This window comes from Trachypithecus francoisi, unplaced genomic scaffold (genome assembly GCF_009764315.1).
Source record: "Trachypithecus francoisi isolate TF-2019V2 unplaced genomic scaffold, Tfra_2.0 Lachesis_group1, whole genome shotgun sequence".
Taxonomy (NCBI): Eukaryota; Metazoa; Chordata; class Mammalia; order Primates; family Cercopithecidae; genus Trachypithecus; species Trachypithecus francoisi.
Window position 1 is genome coordinate 117,594,561 of NW_022681454.1, and position 21,387 is coordinate 117,615,947.

At 44.4% G+C, this 21,387-nt stretch overlaps 1 protein-coding gene across 1 annotated transcript in view; it reads right to left on the reverse strand.

Annotated features, from left to right (window-relative positions):
* Positions 1-21,387, reverse strand: part of TNIP3 (TNFAIP3 interacting protein 3) — a 136,244-nt gene that overhangs the window by 113,775 nt on the left and 1,082 nt on the right. The window contains exon 2 of the mRNA XM_033215145.1: positions 6,579-6,684. The gene's annotated coding sequence lies outside the window, so the exon portion shown is untranslated. The remainder of the gene's footprint in view (positions 1-6,578; positions 6,685-21,387) is intronic.

Consider the following 21,387-nt stretch of genomic DNA (forward strand, 5'->3'; position numbering starts at 1 on the left):
AGAAGGCTCTACTGAGAAGGTGATATTGGAGCCCACATAGAGAGAAGGCAAGTGAGTGTGGAAAGGTGTTCCAGGCCCAAGCAACAGTGAGGGCAAAGGCCCTGAAGAGAAGGTATGCTGAAGGGAGAGGAGAAAGGATGAGGTCAGAGGAGTGAAAAAGGGCACATTGCATAGCGGTCATGGTACTTTATAAGGCTGTTGGCTTTTACTCTGGGAGACACTGAAAGATGTTAGATATTTATGAGCAGAGAAAAATCTGACTTTTTTTTCCCCCATAAAGGAATCTTTCTAGCTGCTATGTTCAGAATAAACTCTAGGGGAGCAGGAATAGAAATGGGACCAGTAGGAGGCTATTTCAGACAAAAGATTCTGATGATGGGGTAGTGTGGGTAGAGTATAAGCTGAAGTCAGACAAACAGGATTTGCTGGCAGAGTGGATGGGGGGTATTCAAGAAAAAGAATTCAAGGATGATGTCAGGCCAGTTGCTGTGGCTCATACCTATAATCTCAGCACCTTGGGAGGCCGGGGCAGGTGGATCACCTGAGTTCAGGAGTTCAAGGCCAGCCTGGCCAAAATAGTGAAGCCCCATCTCTACTAAAAATACAAAAATTTGCTGGGTATGGTGGCAGACACCTGTAGTCTCAGCTACTTGGGAGGCTGAGGCAGGAGAATCACTTAAACCCAGGAGGAGGGTTCTGTAATGAGCTGAGATCACACCTCTGCCCTCCAACCTGGGCAACAGAGTGAGACTCTGTCTCCAAAAAATAAAAATAAAAATAAATAAATTAAACTAAATTAAATTAAAAGACAAGAATTACGTCAAAGCTTCTGGTGTGGGCAACTAGACAGGTTGTGTTGCCATTCACTGAGATGGGGAAGCTGATGTGAGGAGGAGGTTGAAGGTTTAAAGAGGAAGATCTACAATTCAGTTTGTGAGATGTTAGAGTTAAGACGCAAATTAGACATCCAAGTAGAGCCGTCAAGTAGGAGGTTGTATATATCAACTGGGAATTAAAGAGAGAAGATCAACTCAGATATATTGATCTGGGAAGCATCTGCAAATAGATGGGACTTAAGGCCCTGAGATTACACGAGAGATCACCAACACACTGAGTGTAGAAGAGGTCCAGTGATTTAGCCCTGGGCCACTCCAGTATTAGAAGAATAGGAAAGAGGAGAAATCAGAAAAAAAGACTGGTAAGAAGCATTAACTTACCAGGGAGAAAATCAGAGAGTGTGGTGCCCTGGAAGCCAAGTGAGAAGGGAGGATCTGCTGTGCAATCACTTGTGATGAGTAAGCGACCTGAAAATTTCCCATTGGTTTTTAAAAAGTGGACTTCATTTAGTGACCTTGACAGGAGCTATTTGTTTTGGAGGATTGAAGTGAAAGACACATTGAGAGAGTTATAGAAAATATAGAATAATTTGGGAGTCAAGACAAATTTTAGTATTAACTTGGTATTCTACTGTTCAGTTGACTTCCCCTGACTCAGGCCTTGATATGCCCAGATGTCAAAGATTAGAAACCATAATGGCAGCTCACCCCAAACCCCTGGGGAATCATGACTAGAATTCTTCCTCTAATTTTAGGAGATGGAAGAAAGCACAAGAGAGATTTTTTTAAAATAGAAAGAAAGATCAAAATTATTAAGCAATCAATAAGATTATTAATAATCTTTAATTTTTATTCCCACTATCTCCAAGCTGTGTCTTCTCACTGCTCTTTCCCCTAAACTACCATGTTCAGTTACTACCACCCTACAAAACTCCAAACAAAACTCTCAGAGTAGTAAATCAAAGGCCCCAAACAGTTAAAGTTAATGCCTTGATAAAACATGATGGATAGAACATTGTGTTGGCCTGGTCACTGAGGGCCTGTGTAAAAAAGGGAACAGATGGCAGGAGTCCAAACCTACAACTGCCAACCTAGCTAGAGATTTGGGCATGGTCAGTCCAATGGGAGACAGATTCAGGCAATTCCCAGGGAGGTATGGGGTAATGATTGGGTTAGCAGGGTCAAGGATGAAGGAGATGCCTTCAGCCAGTGTCATGAATAGGAAGTGCATATAGTCAGGTTGGAAAAATCAGCTGAAGTATGGTCAACGAAGAGGGTCAAGGCTGGTTCAGAGGTAAGACTCAGATCTTTAGACCAGAAATGACCTTTTTGCTTCATTTTGTACCATTATGCATTACTTCTCATCCCAGTTACCCTCAGTGATCCATCCTCTATGATCAAGTCTGCAGCTGGCCAGCTCCTTGTCTTAGACGATTTCCTGCTGCTATAACAGAATACCACAGACAGAGCAATTTAAAAAGAATAGAAGTTTATTTGGCTCACGGTTCTGGAAACTGGGAAGTCCAAGAGGATGGTGTCAGCATCTGCTTGGTTCACGGTTCTGGAAATTGGAAAGTTCAAGAGGATGGCGTCAGCATCTGCTGAGGACCTTCTTGTTGAATCATAACATAGTGAAGGGCAAGAGAGAATGTAGGACAGAGAGGAGGAGAGCCAGAACTTCACCTTTTTATCAAAAGCTCACACATGAAATAATGAACCCACTCCTGAGATAATGACATTAAACCATTCAGGAGGGCAGAACCCCCAAGCCCTAATCACCTCTTGAAGATGCCACCCCTTAATCCTGTTACAATGGCAATTAAACTTTTAACATGAATTTTAGAAGGGACATCCAAATCATAGCACTCGTCAATATCCAAGGCATAGGTAAGGTTTAATAGAATGTTTCTCATATAAAGAAGCCCCTGGAATTCTTCAGGCACCCTGCCTAATACTGAAGCTAGAGCTTGGATGCTGATCAGACCAGGCAGACAGGATGGCAAATTGCCATGGTTACCAGGTTCCTTCCTTATTCTCAGTCTCTCATCCCCATGAGTCTTCCTTTTCTGACCACTTCTGATGATAACTAGAATTGCTCTCTGCATCAAAGGCAAGAAAGTTTTCACTGCATGTGATGGAAATTCAAACCAAACCAACTTAAATGGAAATCATTGGTTTATGTAATTTACAATTCCAGAGGTTGCAGGTACTTCAGGCATTAGGCTTATATATTTCTGTTTTCAAGTCCTTGCTCCCTAACAAACCCAGAGAGGTACACACTAAGTATGACCATTCCCTTTAAAATACTGTAAGTATTTATTCTTAGGACATCTAAAATGATGTTCTATTCATGTAAATTATGAGGAATGTGGCATCTTAGATAAGGAAGTGATTCTCCAGCTTGAAAATCATATTATTAAAATTCTTTTTTGTCTTATATGTAATTTCTTCTGTAGACAGCTACTTTCAGTTTATACAAGCCTTAAAGCTGGATTCAGTACTTTTTCAGTTTTTCCCAGTAGAAACTCTTCTCTATGAAGCATGAGTGAGCAATGTAAATTTACCAATGATTTTGCAGAGGACACTAAGGGAGAGCTTGCAGTGCATGACATATGGTATTTAACTCCAAAATCGCCATATGTTTTTCTCAACCTTTCTTCTCAGTTACTAGCCTTTGGGTCTCCCACTGACCGTTTCTCCCATGTGAAGTCTCCAATCTCTCCCCTCCTAAGCAGATAGTAGAGCTCTCCTTCGTTCCTTGAAATCTATCTCAGGTGCCTGCCAACCTGTAACCCTGGAGACTCCAAACAGGCTCGCCAAAGTGTTAAAACTCCAAAACTGAGTCTCCTCCAGGTGGAAACTCTTGGAATATGAGCAAGAAAAGAATTTTTTCTTTGTTATTTGCATTTACATTGATGTCCACAAATCAATTTCCAAATAATATTTTTTAAATTTCCCTAAATAAAAGGAGAGTGTAAATACTATAATCTTCATATCTAAGAAAGAACTTTCAGTTAAGTCGGGTCTCTACAGTCAGCGAGCTACCACATCCTTGAAGATACAGGAATCTTTGCAAAGATTTTCCAAACAGCAACTCTAAATGATGAGTGATTATGAGGAACTCATATAAACAATGTTTTTCTACTTTCACTTGAGAAACAAAATCTTGAGGTGGGAGAGATGAGTTTTATGGTTAAATTTTACAGTGATTATGAAAATAGTTAATTGGGTTAAGAGAAGAATATTCTGGGTCGGGCTTGAAAAATGCAGTGTCTCTCCCAGTCAAAACAGTCATCGGCAGAGAAAAAAAGGAAGAATTGCTGTCTCTGTGGTTCAAGACATTTTTACAACAGAGGAAAATAACTGAGATAACTTGTTAATATTTACACATTTTATTAATATTTACCTCTCAGTCTAATTTGATAAAAAGGAACTAAGGGTAAATGAGTATAAGGAAGTGGGTTTGCATAGAATTTAAATTTATACCTACTGATCTTTCTGTTGCTAGCAAGGATATTTGTAGCTACATTTACCCTTACTTGAAAAATATCTACTGTGTTCTAAATCTTCTTAAATCCACACACTATATATTCACCATAAAAAGGCAAAAATGAAAATCCAACAATATACATCAGTTCTGAGTAGACATAACTTCTCTCAGAGGGCTATTCGGAGGAGTATAGTGGACCAACAACTTTTTAAGGGGACAGACTTATAGGACAAGAGAGACAGTTTATGCAAAAAAAATCTTTCCACTTTTTTTTTTAATATTTACACCACATTTTGAACTTTTATTGCGTTAACAAGATTTTGATCTAATTGCATGCTTTCATGTCTCTACTAACCACAAAAATAAGCTGGAAGTTTGGGGGACACTAAATTCATATTGAGATGAGCAGAAAGTGATGCAATATATTAGGTATCCACTAATCTACTGACTGATATTAGTATTCCAGATATTCACAGGCTTCAATACTGACTGTAATACCGAGCCTTGCTAGTGTCCACGTGTCAGAATGCAAACAGTACCGTGGTCATGGCCCGCAGCACCTGAAGGACACAATGTCTTAGCCACAGTCATCTCTGTTCCTCACTGACAACATGGAAAACTTGGCAAGGACACTTGGATTTGCAATTAAAATTGTAGGACATAAACTTGCTTACCATATGTTCCTGTCATTTGGGAAGGCGTGTAGTTTCTAAAATTCACCTTTTTTCTTGTTATAAAAAAATGATTTCAAAAAGCATTGGTAGCTTCTTGGTCTGTCTCCCCCATTCCTTACAACTGCAGTCAAATAATGTTGAAAACTCAAATTATTTAATAGATTAATATAGTTTCTTTTCTGGTTTTAACATAAATTAGCATTATTGAGAGATCATCTGGAATATTAGAGACATCTTACGAGAGTAAAATCTTGCCATAACTACATTCGTGGGGTTTTAAGAAGTCAAGGGTAAAATGCAGGGTTGCATTATTCGAGGTTAATGAGTTGCTTGTTGGATCTGTGTATCCAATTGACAAGAGAGATCTGGAAGCAGAATCTAAATCCATCCTGGTCCCAACTCAGTTTGCTGCCACCTGGTGGCAGCTGTCCGCAACAGCTTAACTATCTCTGTGGTCAGGGGATTTCCAGGACAGGCTCAACGAAACCCCAGCTCTGTTTATTTGATCCCCATTTCTCTGGTAACTGTGGGAGATTAGGCTAGGAAGATACTGAGGATGCAGGGAGCCACCCTTCACCTTATCACCTGCTTCACCACACAATGTTGTCTGACATTTCCAAGATAAGATCTTTTACCTGACCTCCTTTGAGAAAATAGTAGTAACCAATTGCCAATTGCTTTTTATCAGGATTCACATTATCTTGGTGCTGTATTGTTGAGGGGTTGTATGTTAATTTGAAACACATGAAAAGTAACAGAGGACAAGAGCAAGATTCTGGACCATGGTTCCAGGTAATTCTTCCATGTACTCCCAGGTTTAACATAATGTTAAGAGAATGGACTCCCAGCCAGCACAATGACTGACAGAAGTCTGCTGTCTTTGGGCATGGATTCTTGGAGTTTGGAATGTCTCCCTACTTCTGCTAATGTGAAATAATTGGGTTAACATAGAAGCTCACTACCTGGAGGGATTAAACATAGGGACCTCATGTACTGTTTTAACTAAACCATTTCTTGAACACCTTTAATAGTTCCCGACAAAAGAGGGTTTCTTTGACTGTTAAAGTTGTTATTTTTTATAAACACTATGGTACTTTTGTGTATAGATAATAATAGAGAAATTTAAAGTGACCCACAATCTCAACACCCCAAAAAATCAAATTATGTTTAAAGGAATATATAAATGTATTTCAAAAATTCAAGCAGTGCTGAGAATAATAAAATGAAAATTAGGAAGTCTTTCTTTCCTCATCTCCTTCTCCCCTGAAATTACCACTACTAAGTTTCCTTTATAATGTTTTGGTTTATGCATACAATAGAACAGTTCTGCAACTTACTTTTTGCACAAAATAACATCTTTTGGAAAGATATTTCCATATATCAACATATACACATATAGATCTCCCTCATTAAAAAAAGTCACGGAGAGAAAATCATTTATTGTGTTAGCATAGTTTTTATCCAAGACTAGAGCCTGTGATAAAAGAGTTCCATACAAGTGTAGCTTAGTCAACTTGAGTTGCTATAACAAAAATAACATGAAATAGGTGATGTCAAGAACAGAAACTTATTTCTCACTCTTCTGGAGACCAGGAAGTTCAAGATGAAGAAGCGAGTAACTCGGTTCCTGGTGAGGGCCCTTCTTCTTGGTTTGCAAGTAGATGCCTTCTTGCTGTATCTTCACCTGGTGGGGACAGAGAAGAAGCAAGCTCTCTTGTGTCTCTTCTTGTAAGAGTACCAATCCCATCACAAGAGCTCCACCCTCATGGTTAATTACTTTCCAAAGGTTTCACCTGCAAAGAATACCACTTGGGGATGAGGATTTCAACATCTGAATTTGGGAGAATTCAATAAACATGCTGTCCGTAGAAAAGTGGTTTTTCTGAAATGGGCCCAGGGATCATGAGTGAGCCATAGAGAAAGTGTCCTCACCTCCAAGATGGCCTCCTAGTTCCCTGCCTCCTGGTATTCACACTCTTGTGTAATCCCTTCCTGCTTTGAACCTGGGGTGATCTATGTCACCCATAGCATACAGTACAAGTGATAGTATGTCCCTTCTGAAACTAGATCATTAAAGATGGTGTGACTTCCTGCTTGCACTCTCCCTTGCCCTCTGTTGCATCACTCACTCTGGGGAAAGTTGGCTGCCACCTTGTGAGCAGCAGTCCATGTGGTGACAAACTGAGTGCTGCTCCTCACATCCCTGTAAGTAACTTTAGAAGTGGGTCCTCCCACCCCAGCCAGGCCTCATGATGAATGCACTCCTAGCTCACATTTGGAATGCATCCTCATGAGAGACCCTGAGACAGACAGAACCACTCAGCTAAGCTGCTTCTGAAGTTGACCACAGAGACTGTGAGAATAAATATTTGTTGTCTTAAGCCGGGCGTGGTGGCTCACGCCTGTAATCCTAGCACTTTGGGAGGCCGAGGCGGGTGGATCACAAGGTCAGGAGATTGAGATCTTCCTGGCTAACACAGTGAACGCCGTCTCTACTAAAAATACAAAAAAATTAGCCGGGTATGGTGGTGGGCACCTGTAGTCCCACCTACTTGGGAGGCTGAGACAGGAGAATGGCATGAACCTGGGAGGAGGAGGTTGCAGTGAGCCGAGATCACCCCACTGCACTCCAGCCTGGGCAACAAGAGACAAACTTTGTCTCAAAAACAACAAAAAAATTTGTTGTCTTAAATCACTAAGTTTTCAGGTAATTCGTTGCATGGCAATAGATAGCTAATATAGGAAGTCAAGCAGAGAAGGAGGGATAGGCAGTATAAGAATGTGTTGGTCACCTTTCTTTTTTTTTTTTTTTTTTTTTTTTGAGACAGGCTCTTACTCTGTCACCCAGGCTGGAGTGCAGTGGCATGATCTTGGTCCACTGCAGCTTCAACCTTCTGGGCTCAAGTGATCCTCCCACCTCAGCCTCCTGAGTAGCTGGGACTACAGACAAATGCCATCATGCCTGGATAATTTTTGTATTTTTTGTAGAGATGGGGATTTACCATGTTTCCCAGGCTGGCTTCAAATTCCTGAGCTCAAGTGATTCACCTGCCTCAGCCTCACAAAGTGTTGGGATTACAGGTATGAGCCACCGTGTCTGGCATGTGTTCGCTACTTCTATGGTCAACTGATGCTCCATCCAGCAAGACCCTCTGAGGAGCCTTATGTAATGCATGTCAGAATTGTCCTTCTAGAAGATCCAAGGGGGAAGCACTTCCAACAGCCTCATCCTTCATTGGTCAAGTGTGCTCTAATCAGTGTTAACTCTTCAGTACTTCCAGGTTACATGTGGGTGAGCACCAAGTGGTTTCCCATGGACTTCTCATGCCACACTATGTGGTATATGACATAGCTCAAAGCAAGACTATCAGGTCATGCCTGTACAAATCTGGTTGAAGCCTGCTCCAAACCATAGCTACAGGGATGGAAAAGAAGTACATCTGATGTAACAATATACATCACATTTCCCATGATCTTCCTTTTCATACATGTGTACACAACTTATTATTTTCAACATAGCAATTTCTTCTTGGAGTTTTAAAAAATATTGAAACGGAGTACATTCACTATAATGAACTTTCTACTTCATGTGGTAAGTCAAGTTTTATTGTTAATGTGTCTATTGCTTAATTCTATATGAATTTATAATGCTCTTAATTCAAGAGTATGTGCAGTGGCTGATGCCTGTAATCTCAGCGCTTTGGGAGGCCTAGGTGGGCAGATCACCTGAGGTCAGGAGTTTGAGACCAGCCTGGCCAACATGGTGAAACCCCATCTCTACTAAAAATACAAAACTTAGCCAGGCGTGGTCGTGGGCGCTTGTAATCCCAGCTACTCAGCAGTCTGAGGCAAGAGGATCACTTGAACCCAGGAGGCAGAGTTTGTAGTGTGCCAAGATCATGCCATTGCACTCCAGCCTGGACAACAAGAGTGAAACTCCATCTCAATTAAAAAAAGGGAAAGAAAAGAAAATTATCTTTCATTTCAATTTGAAACTCCTTAAATTAATGAAAGATTATATATTTTAGTTGATACTACCAAAATAAAAACAATTTCAAATCTCCACATTGTTAATCCACATCTCTCATGTCCTTTTAGAGTCTGTGATTAAGAGAAGCATGAGAAATTGAGCACTTTGGGGGCCATTATGAACTAAGATGAATAAGCACTTCCTTTTGCAAATTAGAAGTTGCAGCTGAATTCAACTGTGAGGGATGTTGAAACATTGATATTTTTCTTTTTGTTTGAATTTTATTTTAATTTTCTTTAGTTAGATGACTTCGCAAAATTGCCCTTCTGTTTCTTGAATGTTGACCTTAAATTCATGGTGGCATTATACCTGCACCGGGGAAAATAAGATACTACTCAAATGGGACTCCTTGACTTTATGAATCTTTCTTTTCCGAAACTGGATGGAGAAATGTGTTGGCAGAAATGGTCTTTAAGAAAAAGACAGTGACTCAACTTCTGAAGTGAAGCCAGGTTCTCAGGCTACAGGGTGCTGGGGTGGGCAGGGAGAGAACTCATTTCAGTAGAGTACAGGAAGTTACTTAATGCTGCTTTTGAGTCAGAAGAGGATAGAATCAGTTATGATTGAACTCTCTTTAGTTCCACCTAAATGTAGATAGTTTAACATGTGCATATAAAACATATATGTGTGTATTTTTATTCATCTGTGTCCTATGTTTTGCTTTGATAGGAACCTCCCAACCCCCATCACTTTTCTTCTGTTTAAGTCCAATAGTGATGAGTCACTGACACCCATTGATTTGAAAGTAAGGACTTTCTAGGTCAGAGATTTTTTTTTTTAAATATTACTATACATTTCCCTTTATTCGGTGCCTTTAGTGGGCTCATATGTAGAGGTCTATATTTCAAAGAATTCTTGATTTGAGAAAAAAAGAGATAATCTATGTTCACAGCACATCTGGTCTGTGCTAGGCACTTTATATACTGTTTTGTGTAATCCATAAGCACGTAGTATGCTTCACTCTGAAAAACAAGGAAATGGATACAGGGGCTCTGTTATGTTAACGTAACCCCCAAAGGGTTCACCTTGCCCTCTGCCTAGACAGAGCAGATTCATCAAGACAAGGGAATTGCAATAGAGAAAGAGCAATTCATGCAGGCTGTGCGAGAGACTGGAGTTTTATTATTTCTCAAATCAGTCTCCCTGAGCATTCAGGGAGCAGTTTTTAAGGATAACTTGGTGGGTGGGAGAAAGCCAGTGAGCCAAGAGTGCTGACTGGTCAGAGATGAAATCATAGGGAGTCAGAGCTGTCTTCTTGTGCTGAGTCACTTTCTGGGTGTGAGCCACAAGCTCAGATGAGACAATTTATTGATCTGGGTAGTGTCAGCTGATTGATCAAGTGCAGGGTCTGAAAAATACCTCAAGCACTGATCTTAGGAGCAGTTTAGGGAGGGTCAGAATCTTGTAGCCTCCAGTGGTATGACTCCTAAACCATAATTTCTAATCTTGTGGCTAATGATAGTCCTACAAAGGCAATCTAGTCCCCAGGCAAGAAGGAGGTCTGCTTTGGGAAAGGGCTGTTACAGTCTTTGTTTAAACTATCAACTGAGCTTCCAGGGGGGACGGGGTGGTTCACGCCTATAATCCCAGCACTTTGGGAGGCGGAGGCGGGCGGATCAGGAGGTCAGGAGATCGAGACCATCCTAGCTAACACAGTGAAACCCCGTCTCTACTAAAAATACAAAAAAATTAGCCGGTCGTGGTTGCGGGCGCCTGTAGTCAGAGCTACTGGGGAGGCTGAGGCAGGAGAATGGCGTGAACCCGGGAGGTGGAGCTTGCAGTGAGCTGAGATTGCTCCACTGCACTCCAGCCTGGGCGACAGAGCGAGACTCCGCCTAAGGAGAAAAAAAAAAAAGAATGTTTCTCCCAAAGTTAGTTTAGTCTACGCCAAGGAATGAACAATTGGAAGTTAGAAGCAAGGTGGAATCAGTTAAGTTAGATCTCTTTTGCTGTCTCAGTCATAATTTTGCAAAGGCAGTGTCAAGGTGGCGGAACTGAGACTAGAACCAAAGTCTGCCTCTTCACATAACCCCTGATTTTTCTACTCCACTATACTTCCTCTACATCTTCACAGTCCTTGCCTTTGCCAAGGTCCAATGCTGTGGCATTGGCCAGGTCACTACCTCTTGGCATTCTTCTGAAAAATGTGGTACTTAGAACCCTGAAATCCATGCCAGTTCAAACATTCTAAGAGTCTTTAAGATATTGACCAGGTGCAGTGGTTATTTGTATTTGTACGTTATTTTATTTATTTGTGTCAGGGGCTCTCAGGGCCTGGCCACTGAAAATTAAAATATGAATATTCATAAGCCATGCTTGATACTACCAGGACTGTTCCGTTTCAAACACTGATTATTGCTCCATTTTTCAGAGACTTGTTCATTTGTTTGGATATTTAGAAATATTTTCCGGCCGGGCGCAGTGGCTCAAGCCTGTAATCCCAGCACTTTGGGAGGCCGAGACGGGCGGATCACGAGGTCAGGAGATCGAGACCATCCTGGCTAACACGGTGAAACCCCGTCTCTACTAAAAATACAAAAAACTAGCCGGGCGAGGTGGCGGGCGCCTGTAGTCCCAGCTACTCCGGAGGCTGAGGCAGGAGAATGGCGTAAAACCCGGGAGGCGGAGCTTGCAGTGAGCTGAGATCCGGCCACTGCACTCCAGCCCGGGCGAAAGAGCAAGACTCCGTCTCAAAAAAAAAAAAAAAAAAAAAGAAGTATTTTCCACAAGCAGAGAGGTCTCGGCTAATCTGTGTTTAATTGGAAATGGATTTAGGGTTTCTATCTGACTGTGGACTTTCCTATTCTATATTCTATTGTCAGGCCAGAATGTCTTGGGAAAATTTTAGGGAATTCTTCTAGACGTAACTACTCCACTAAAGAGAACAGAGAAGGATTTGGGGCTTCTATCCTTCTCTTTCATTCTTTGGAAGGAAAAAGGAATTGGTAAGCAGCTGAAAAAAAAGCAGTATACTATCCCAATACCTGTAGTTTCATTACTGTATTTATAAATTGTTCCACCTTAACTTATAAAGGTGCTCATGCATTCTCAATCTAGGTGACATTTCTGGTAATTTCAAGATAAGTTATTTTTGTTGGGGATGTTCTTTCATATAGCATTAAAATATAATTTTTCCAGATGCCATTACTACTTTAAAAGCACTTTAAGCTCAATTCTGTTTTCCTTCTTGGAGGAGAAAGAACCCAACTTTCAAAAGGTACCAGTGTGACAGAAATCTTGCAACTGTTGGTGCAAAGAGCTTAATTCGCAAAAGCAAAAGCACAAGAACTCTCTGATCAACTCCATTCCTTTTGGTCTATTAGTCCACATTGTTTAAAATACCCATTATGAAAATCGAAGTAGAAAATGTGATCATTGCCAATTTCTCTTTGATAAGGTAGTGGAGAAATTTTAAAAGGCAAAAGGCAAAGAAGTGAAAATTAATATAGGACAAAGGAATGCAAAGATTATTTCTTAAAGTTCTATTAATAATACTCCTAGTCTGTTGAGGTTGAAAGAGATAAAGTATCAGGCTTTGTATAAAATTTTGCTTTGCAGTTACATTTCTGTAGTTGCAATTAGAAGCCAAGACTCAGTGTTCAAATTATGAGGGCAATTTAGCTCAAAATGTATCTGAATCAAAACTTTTTGCTAAATACTTATCAGTTAGATTCTAACAGAATGATGATTTTGTTTACTAAAAATCTCTTCTTTCTAGGTAAAACTGAGACAGCTGTTGAGACAACCATAGTTAATTAACCCCCTAATCATCTATTGAATTGAAATTAGGATTTAATTTGGTCAAAATAGAGGAGAAATTGAATAGGCTATCTTTTTTTTTTTTTTTTTTTTTTTTTTTTTTTTTTTTTTTTTGAGACGGAGTCTGGCTCTGTCGCCCAGGCTGGAGTGCAGTGGCCGGATCTCAGCTCACTGCAAGCTCCGCCTCCCGGGTTTACGCCATTCTCTCGCCTCAGCCTCCCGAGTAGCTGGGACTACAGGCGCCCGCCATCTCGCCCGGCTAATTTTTTGTATATTTTAGTAGAGACGGGGTTTCACCGTGTTAGCCAGGATGGTCTCGATCTCCTGACCTCGTGATCCGCCCGTCTCGGCCTCCCAAAGTGCTGGGATTACAGGCTTGAGCCACCGCACCCGGCCTGAATAGGCTATCTTTATTTAAATTAGCCCCCAAATAATTCTGCAACACAGAGCAAAATCCGATTCTGAAGCTGTGATCACAAACTTGCAGCCCTGGAGGACGCTGGCCTGTGGAGCCGGCAGGAGGATCTCGGTGCTGGCCTCTCCCTGGGCTGGGCTCTGTCCACAGCAGAGCGTGTCCGATGATTGAGCTGTGCGAGTCTGTGGCTCCCCAGCCTCGAGTCAGTCCTCGGTTCTGTCCCGCCTCTGTTTTTCTTGCTGAGGGGCTCCGGGAAGTGGTGCCTGGGATGACGTTTACACCCCGGGGTCGTGCTGGCTGCCTGAGCCCTGCTGCCGTCCTGGGTGGACGGGGCTGGCGCAGGGGACGTCCCTGAGCACCTGTGGGAACGCAGGTTTAGGAAGTGGCAGAGGTGAGTGGCTTCCTCCCAGACTTGATTTTCTGGAAAGTTCTGGGCCTCATATTTTTCCCTAAGGGAAGTTAGAAACTGAGTTACTCTTTAGGGGAACGTCTTTGCAGCCTCTGTTGTTAGAATGTTCTCCAGGTGTGGAATACCCGGGGCTGTGTGTGTTTGGGAACATCCATGTCCTGAGCGAATTCAGCAGGGAGTGGAGAGAGGCCTCCTGTCAGCTTGGCCTCTGTTTCCAGCTTTTGTGAGTTATGAGGGTTGACGGCTGCTGGTATCCCAGGGAGAGTAAAACACTGGATGGCGTGGGATGGGAACGTTCGGTCCGACAAGGTCAGTGGGAAAGCGTCTAAACAAATGTCGCTGTTCTCCGGGCTCCTCGGGGTGGAGCTTGTTTTGTGGTGTTGAGGGAAAGCTACCCTTGTTCCTGTTCCTCAGCATTTGAATGGTGTCCAGGGCTTGTTCCGCTGGAGAGGTGATGCGCGTGAATGGGGGTCAGGTTGCGGGCTCCGAGGTTATTTGGAATCTGTCAACGGATTTCCTAAAAACACAGGTGCTTGGTAAAGATGCTCCTGATTAGCTAAAACATTTCAACAGGACGTGAGAGCTGGCGGTTGTTTAAAGACTACCACAGTTTTCCTGTTACTTTTGAAACGCTTGTTGAATAGGGGAGGAGTCACATACTTTTCTTTTGCTGTCTGCGTGCTTGATACTTTGTTTTTTCTGTGGGTGTGCAATTAACAGGATTTAGAAGCAGTCTCTGCCCTGGGGAGACTGCAGGGCAGCCTCAGTCAGCGCTGAAGGGAGCCAGGGATTTGGGGTGCTACCTCCTCCATAGGACGGACACCAAGGGCCAGAGGTCAGCAATCTCAGTGAGGTCCCAAAGACGGGCACACCCGGCGCCCTGGCCCCTGTGCCTCTCCTTCACGTTTGTCTCTGCTCAAAGCTGCTCTCCTGGGTCATCACGGGTGATCTCTAGGCGCGTGCTTGGTTCTTGCAGAAGCGGTGTCTGGCTGTGGTCAGTGTGGGCTCTCGGGACTTCCATGCTTTTGGCTCACATCAGTATTGGGCAGTGGGGCGTGTTTGTTTTGGGGTGGTAGATCGGGTGGATTTTGGCTTTGCCAACTCATTGAATACCTGTTCCTCCTGTTTCTGTGTCAGGTGTTCTCTGCTCAGAAAGGGGATATGACGGTGGTGGAACCGCTTCTGGCTGTTGAGCCCCCGCTGAGAGCTGTTTGGCGTGCACAGATCCGTTTCCGCACAATCTCATGAGCAGCCCTGGGCAGTGCAGAAAGCGAGGCCCAGGTGAGGCTGTCGGACACAGGAGGGCCCTGGCCTGTGTGCTTTCAGCCTCTGAGCCGCCCCTCTCCTGACTGCTCACAAAGCTCTCTCGATACTGAAATCTGAGCGTTGAAAATTCACCGGGGGAATGCCATTTCCAGGGATCTTCCTGTGAACCTTCTGTTAAAGGTTCGATGTGGAAGAACGAATTTCCTTTGAATGCAGGTACCAGACAGGCTCCCCGTGATCACTCATTCCATACAAACTTTTTTTTTTTTTTTTTTTTGAGACAGAGTCTCGCTCTGTCACCCAGGCTGGAGTGCAGTGGCCGGATCTCAGCTCACTGCAAGCTCCGCCTCCCGGGTTCCCGCCATTCTCCTGCCTCAGCCTCCTGAGTAGCTGGGACTACAGGCGCCCGCCACCTCGCCCGGCTAGATTTTTGTATTTTTTGGTAGAGACGGGGTTTCACCGTGTTAGCCAGGACGGTCTCGATCTCCTGACCTCGTGATCCGCCCATCTCGGCCTCCCAAAGTGCTGGGATTACAGGCTTGAGCCACCGCGCCCGGCCCATACAAACTTTTTAAAAGAATGTTCCCAACTAGCTCTACTATACATTCTTTCTACTAAGAGGTGCTCTGCTCTCCTGTGCGCTTCAGTGACATGCCGTATTTGCTTTGCATGCACTTGGATTTTCAGAAGAAAACAGTGTTTGCAGATACACTTGGAGTACAACATTCTTCTTCCTATTAGTGTAGATGCTCCGTTAGAGGAGATATGCTCATGCATTTCTGTGTGTTTTGTGGGGAATCAAAGTAGTCACTGGCTCTGGCAAACCTAGAAGATGCCCAAAAGGTGATACACGTGAAAATCTGCGGCAACTGCCATAAATCGCCTTGTATTATGTGTGGCAAAGTGCTCTGTGTGTTCCGTCTATGGAGAAAATTAGTCTTCCCTATTTTCCCAAGAGGTAACACTTGAATAGACTTCGGAAGTTGTCTTATTTGAAAATGGTACCCTCCTTCCATTGTTTTGAGACTATGTCCTAGGAACTCACACATGTAATTGTTTTCTCCGTTAGAACGTCCAGGTTTTGTCCTAGTCCCTTTGTTGTCATTACAGTGTCCAGTTCCACTTGATTTAAAGCAGGAAGAGGCCAGCCATGTGGCCTCGCTGGTGCTTCCCAAGCACAGGGTCACATAAGGGCGTGAACACTTGGTTTGGAGACGTGCTGTTTTTCCTGATAGAAACCCTATCGTGCCGTTCCCTAGTCTCCTGCGGTGTTTCTTCCACCCTAAGTGCACCCAGTTTCTGTTGGTTTTTAGTTTATTTGTATTTTCTGAGACAAGGTCTTGCTCTGTCACCCAGGCTGGCATGCGGTGGCGTGATCCCGTTCTCACTGCAACCTGGACCTCCCTGGCTCAGGCGATCCTCCCACTTCAGTCACCCGAGCAGCTGGGACCTCAGGCACGCACCAGCACGCCTGGCTAACTTTCTTTCCTTTGTTGTAGGGATGGGGTCTTGTTATGTTGCCCAGGTGCGGCTCTGTTTTCTGTTGAGTGTACAGTGGGTTTTTATGGAGAACCTCTGTATTTGGGTTGGGGGTGTGGCATCCTGGTCAGGAAATTGCCCTCAGGCTTCCTTCCTGCCCAGCAGGGTCACGAGTGGTGTCTCCACCTGGGCTGGTGTGTGTGCTGGCCAGTAGGGCTTAGTCCTGGACTGCAGACTGGTGTACTGGTCCATGGTCTGTTAGGAACCGGGGTCATAGCAGGAGGTGAGTGGCGCGGGGAGTGAGCATGACTGCCTGAGCTCTCCCTCCTCTTGGATCAGCGGCAGCATTTAGATTCTCCTAGGCGCTGGGATCCTCTCCTAAGCCGCGTGTTCTCCTAGGCGCTGGGACCCTATTGGAAACTGCATGTGAGGGATCTTGGAGGTGCTCCTTATGAGGATCCAATGCCTGATCTGAGGTGGAAGAGTTGCATTTCAAAACCGCCCCTCAGAAAAATTGTCTTCCATGATACCCATCCCGGGTGCCACAAAGGCTGGGGTCCTTAACCATCTGGAGGGGGATGTACCGTGTCAGACTCACCGTTGTCGACGGGCTGAAGCCCAGGTTTCGTGAGGTCACGTGTCGGCTTGTAGGACTTTCTCTGGCAGAGATGCGAGTGACTTCTGTTCACTGTGAGAGGCTCATCTCAGGGGCTTCATGGCCTGAGGGATGGCAGCCTGTTTGAAATGATCGAGCAATCTCACGCTACCCTTATTTTCTGAAACACCTGTAAGTGACTTTTCACACGTTCTTTGAAGCGGCTTCATGCCCGTGCTCCTTGTTAATGAGCGAATGCTTTTGTTGACCCCTCATCCCCTTTCTTTGGGGTGTTCCAGTCTCGGTTCTCACGCGTTCTGCTTCTACGGGAATTTCTAAAGCTGCTGAGTGTAGAAAGCACTGAGGAGGCTGTGCTCCCACCCCCGTGAGCCTTTCAGGCATCGTTCTCTCCCCTCAACGAGGCGACATCCATGGCACACCGAGGAGGCTGTGCTCCTGTCCCCCGTAAGCCTTCCAGGTGTCCTCCTCTCCCCTCCAGGGAGACAGGACAGGAAGAACCTTTCAAATCCTTCTTAAACTTGTTTTCATGTCTTTGTTTTAACAGATGTCTTTGCATCTTCTCCCTTATCCAGAAGTGAGGGTGAACGCTGAGTTATTCACAGGAGTCAAGAAACCGCACACAGCCCAAAGTGACATTTGTTTCCCTGAAATGATTTGTGTGTGTTCACCTTATAAATGCAACTCAGTAAAACAGGTGTGTTTTGAGGAATGACTTGAAATTACCCTGGGAAAAATGTGACAGTTAAATTTCATCGAGTCTGTGCAGGTGTCCACAACCCCTTCAGTTGGTTGCGTGTGAGTTTCTGTGACTTGGGGTTATTTTTGAAGAAAATCTGTTGTTGCTGAGGACCTCAGAGGGTGTGCTGGGATTGTGTGGGGCGGACATTGGGGGCTTCAGTGTGTAGCCTGCGTGGGTCGCCTGAGCGTTGCTGTTACCTTTTTCACGTGAGCCTTTTTATCGAATACTAGGATAAACTGGACCTCACATACTTTGTGGGGAGAGAGAAAAGTATATCTGGGACCTCTTTAAGTATATGTTGGAAAATAGATTTGGGCAAAATATTTCTGCATATGCGTGCTCGGTGGGCATGGGGTTCCCTGCCGCACCCTGAAGCATATTCGCAAGCACATTTTGATTTAATCTTGGGTCTATGGCGACAAAACTGTAGAAGTTGGCTATGACTTACTTTCTGAAATCTAGAAATAAACATACAATTGGAATCATCATCTATTGGACTTCTTTGTAAAAACCTGATTTGAGCTATCATTTTTGCTTGGTATGTTAACAGTTTCAAACTCCAATTTAAAAATGAGGAATTGGTACCATTTTGTTTTCATATCAACAGATTGCTTCACCAAGTTTCTTCTCACTAATAGTTATCCTTTCTCTGAGTGCGGCATAATTGTTATAGAATTAAGAAAAAGGTTGGGCACACCGGCTTATGCCTGTAATCGCAGCACTTTTGGAGGCCAAGGCAGGAGGATCACTTGAGGCCAAAGGAGGTCAAGACCAGCCTGGACAACATAGCAAGACACCCCATCTCTATAACAACAGAAAAATTAGCTGAGTAGGGTGGTGCGTGCCTGTGGTCCCTGCTACTCTGCAGTCCGAGGTGGGAAGATCGCTTAAGGCTACAGTGAGCTGTGATTGCTCCACTGTACTCCAGTCTCGGCGACAGAGCCAAGACCCTGTCTCAGAAAGAAAAATGTAAAAAAAAAAAAAAGAAAAAATCCAGAAATGTCATTTTCTTATTTAATCATCCCAAAAGAGACATTGGTTTTTTCTAAGAGTGCAAAGGGTAACTGATAAGATTCTTTCCTTGCATTGTTTCTCCTTTTCAAATATTTACAGTCTTCTGTCCACATCGTCTCTCGTCATCTTGTTACAAAGGGGTGTCTTCGAGGTTAGTGGTGTCTCTGTGTCGCACCTTGGAGAACAGCCGGCATGAAACCTCTTACCACCATCGTGCACCTTGTAGTCCCAATTAAAATCCTCTCCAGAGATGCCCGTGCTGCTTATGAAAGCAGAACTTTGGTTTTGCTGAAATGTGCATTCAGCTAATGGTTTTAAGTTCATATCTGAGATGATGCTGTATAATTCATTAATCATATGGGATCAGTAATGATTGAAGATAATTCTGGCTGATGTCATTTAGAGGATATTTTTCACTTCAAGTTACAACTTCCTTCGTGCTAGTCATTTTGGGATTCATTTAAACATGTGGCTTATTTCATAGCTCAGATTTTCCTTAGACATTTCATAACATAGGATTTTGAAAGCAGATTTGGCAAAATCTTTCTAACAAAATGTTTGCTTATGACGTCAGAAGGAACAGCACTCAGAATTACTGGTAACTGTGGTAGATTTTAAGGCCAATGATAGAAGTCACTCGAACTGTCAGGGCTGCTTTGTGAGGCGGATGAGGTTTGAACCCTGATCCTCCTGACATGCCAGCTCTGACCCTGGCCCTGGCCTTCTCTCCTCTCCTCTCCACTGGGAGATGAGAAGGTGCCAGCATCCATCTCACAGGCCATCGTGAGAACCCGGGATAAGGGCTTGTGTTCCTCTTGCAGGTGGCGCCGCAGATGTGGGGGCTTGACGATATATACACACTGCAGGCTGCCAGTGTCGGGGTAATCCAGTTTTAGTCAAAAGGTGGGATTTGCTTTGCTTCCCTGCGGACCAGGTGCGGTGCTGCTGTCGCAGCAGGTGTGTATGTCCTCTTGGGTGGTCCTCTGGTGGACGAGGAGTCACCGATTCCGATTCCCAGGGTTAGATGTGAGGGGGGACCATGGACCTCATGTGGTCAGAGGGAAGGAGTAAAAAGCTTCCCTTGTAATTCCAGGACTGTCTATCCCAGGAATGCCAAACCACTGGCTTTCACCTGACGCTGTCGTAGGTGACGCCGTATGGAAATGAGGACCCATGTTCCGCATACCTGAGCCAGTACCCGTCCAGGGCCGTGGCCGAGCCATCCTGATTTCGCTGGGTGGCCAGCCTGGGGATCTGTAAGCCCAGTGACGTCTGTGGTCTCGGCCCCCCTCCCCGTGGGGACAGGAGGTGGCTTCAGGAGGCTGGTGATGAATGCCTGAATGAAGCTGACTTGTGACTGCAGTTCTGTCTAAGGGCCTCCCCGGGTGTTAGATGTCAGTAAGTGACACCTGTGTGTGGATCTCATGTGATGAGAGAAACAGTGGGGGAAACCAAAGCTTGTGGAGTCTGCGGGCTCTGGACTTGGGGATGTGTGCACCTGTGTACTTGGTGAGGGGTGTGATGTCTGGAATGAGTGTGCACGTGTGTCACGTGTTTGCGTGTGCGGTGAGTGTATTTAGCAGGTGTGTGTGGAGTGGGCATGTTCATGCGTGTGTCGTGTATATTTGAGGGCATGTGGAGTGTGTACACGCATCACATTTGGTGAGTGTATTTGAGGGTGTGTATGGAGCACATAGATGCGTTTGCGTGTATAGTATTGGGTGAAGGGGTGGCATGTGTGGAGTAAGCATGCACAGGTGTGTGCTGTGTGTGGGGTTTCTACCTGGTCCTCCCCTGAGTCTGTTCCTGGGCCCTGCTGTCCTGGCAGCTTTACAGTGTGGTGTGTCTTTGATTCCGGAAGATTCTGGAACCCGATTCTGAAGCTGCGATCACAAACTTGCAGCCCTGGAGGACACTGGCCTGTGGAACCGGCACGAGGATCTCGGTGCTGGCCTCTCCCTGGGCTGGGCTCTGTCCACAGCAGAGCGTGTCCAATGATTGAGCTGTGCGGGTCTGTGGCTCCCCAGCCTCGAGTCGGCCCTCGGTTCTGTCCCGCCTCTGTTTTTCTTGCTGAGGGGCTCCGGGAAGTGGTGCCTGGGATGACGTTTTCACCCCGGGGTTGCTTCGCCAGCTTCACTGTGGCATGCACCACAACGTCCGGTATTTTTTTTTTTTTTTTTTTTTGTATTTTTAGTATACATGAGGTTTCACCATGTTGGCCAGGCTGGTCTTGAAATCCTGATCTCAGGTGATCTGCCCGCCTCGGCCTCCCAAAGTGCTGGGATTACAGGCATGAGCCACTGCGCCTGGCCACTATCGGCAATTTCATAAGGTGAATCTAATGGAACTTAAAGAGGTCAAATAGGTATCACGTTGTAGAACCAGACTCAAATTCTGGTCTTTTCATTCCAAGTTCAATGCTCATTCCCTTAAGTCACATTGATCTCTTCTAGAATTTAATGACCAGAAGAGGTAACAAGAGGCCACTTCCTAATATTAAAAAGCATGCATTTGAAAATTCCCTAAGTATGTAATTCATAAACACACAATCCAAAGCCAACTACTTGTCATATCTGTCCTGGGAAGCTGTTTGTGAGGAAATGTGACATTTCCCTCCACTTTACTAAGTAAAATGTTAGGGCCCAGTGGTTTATAACACA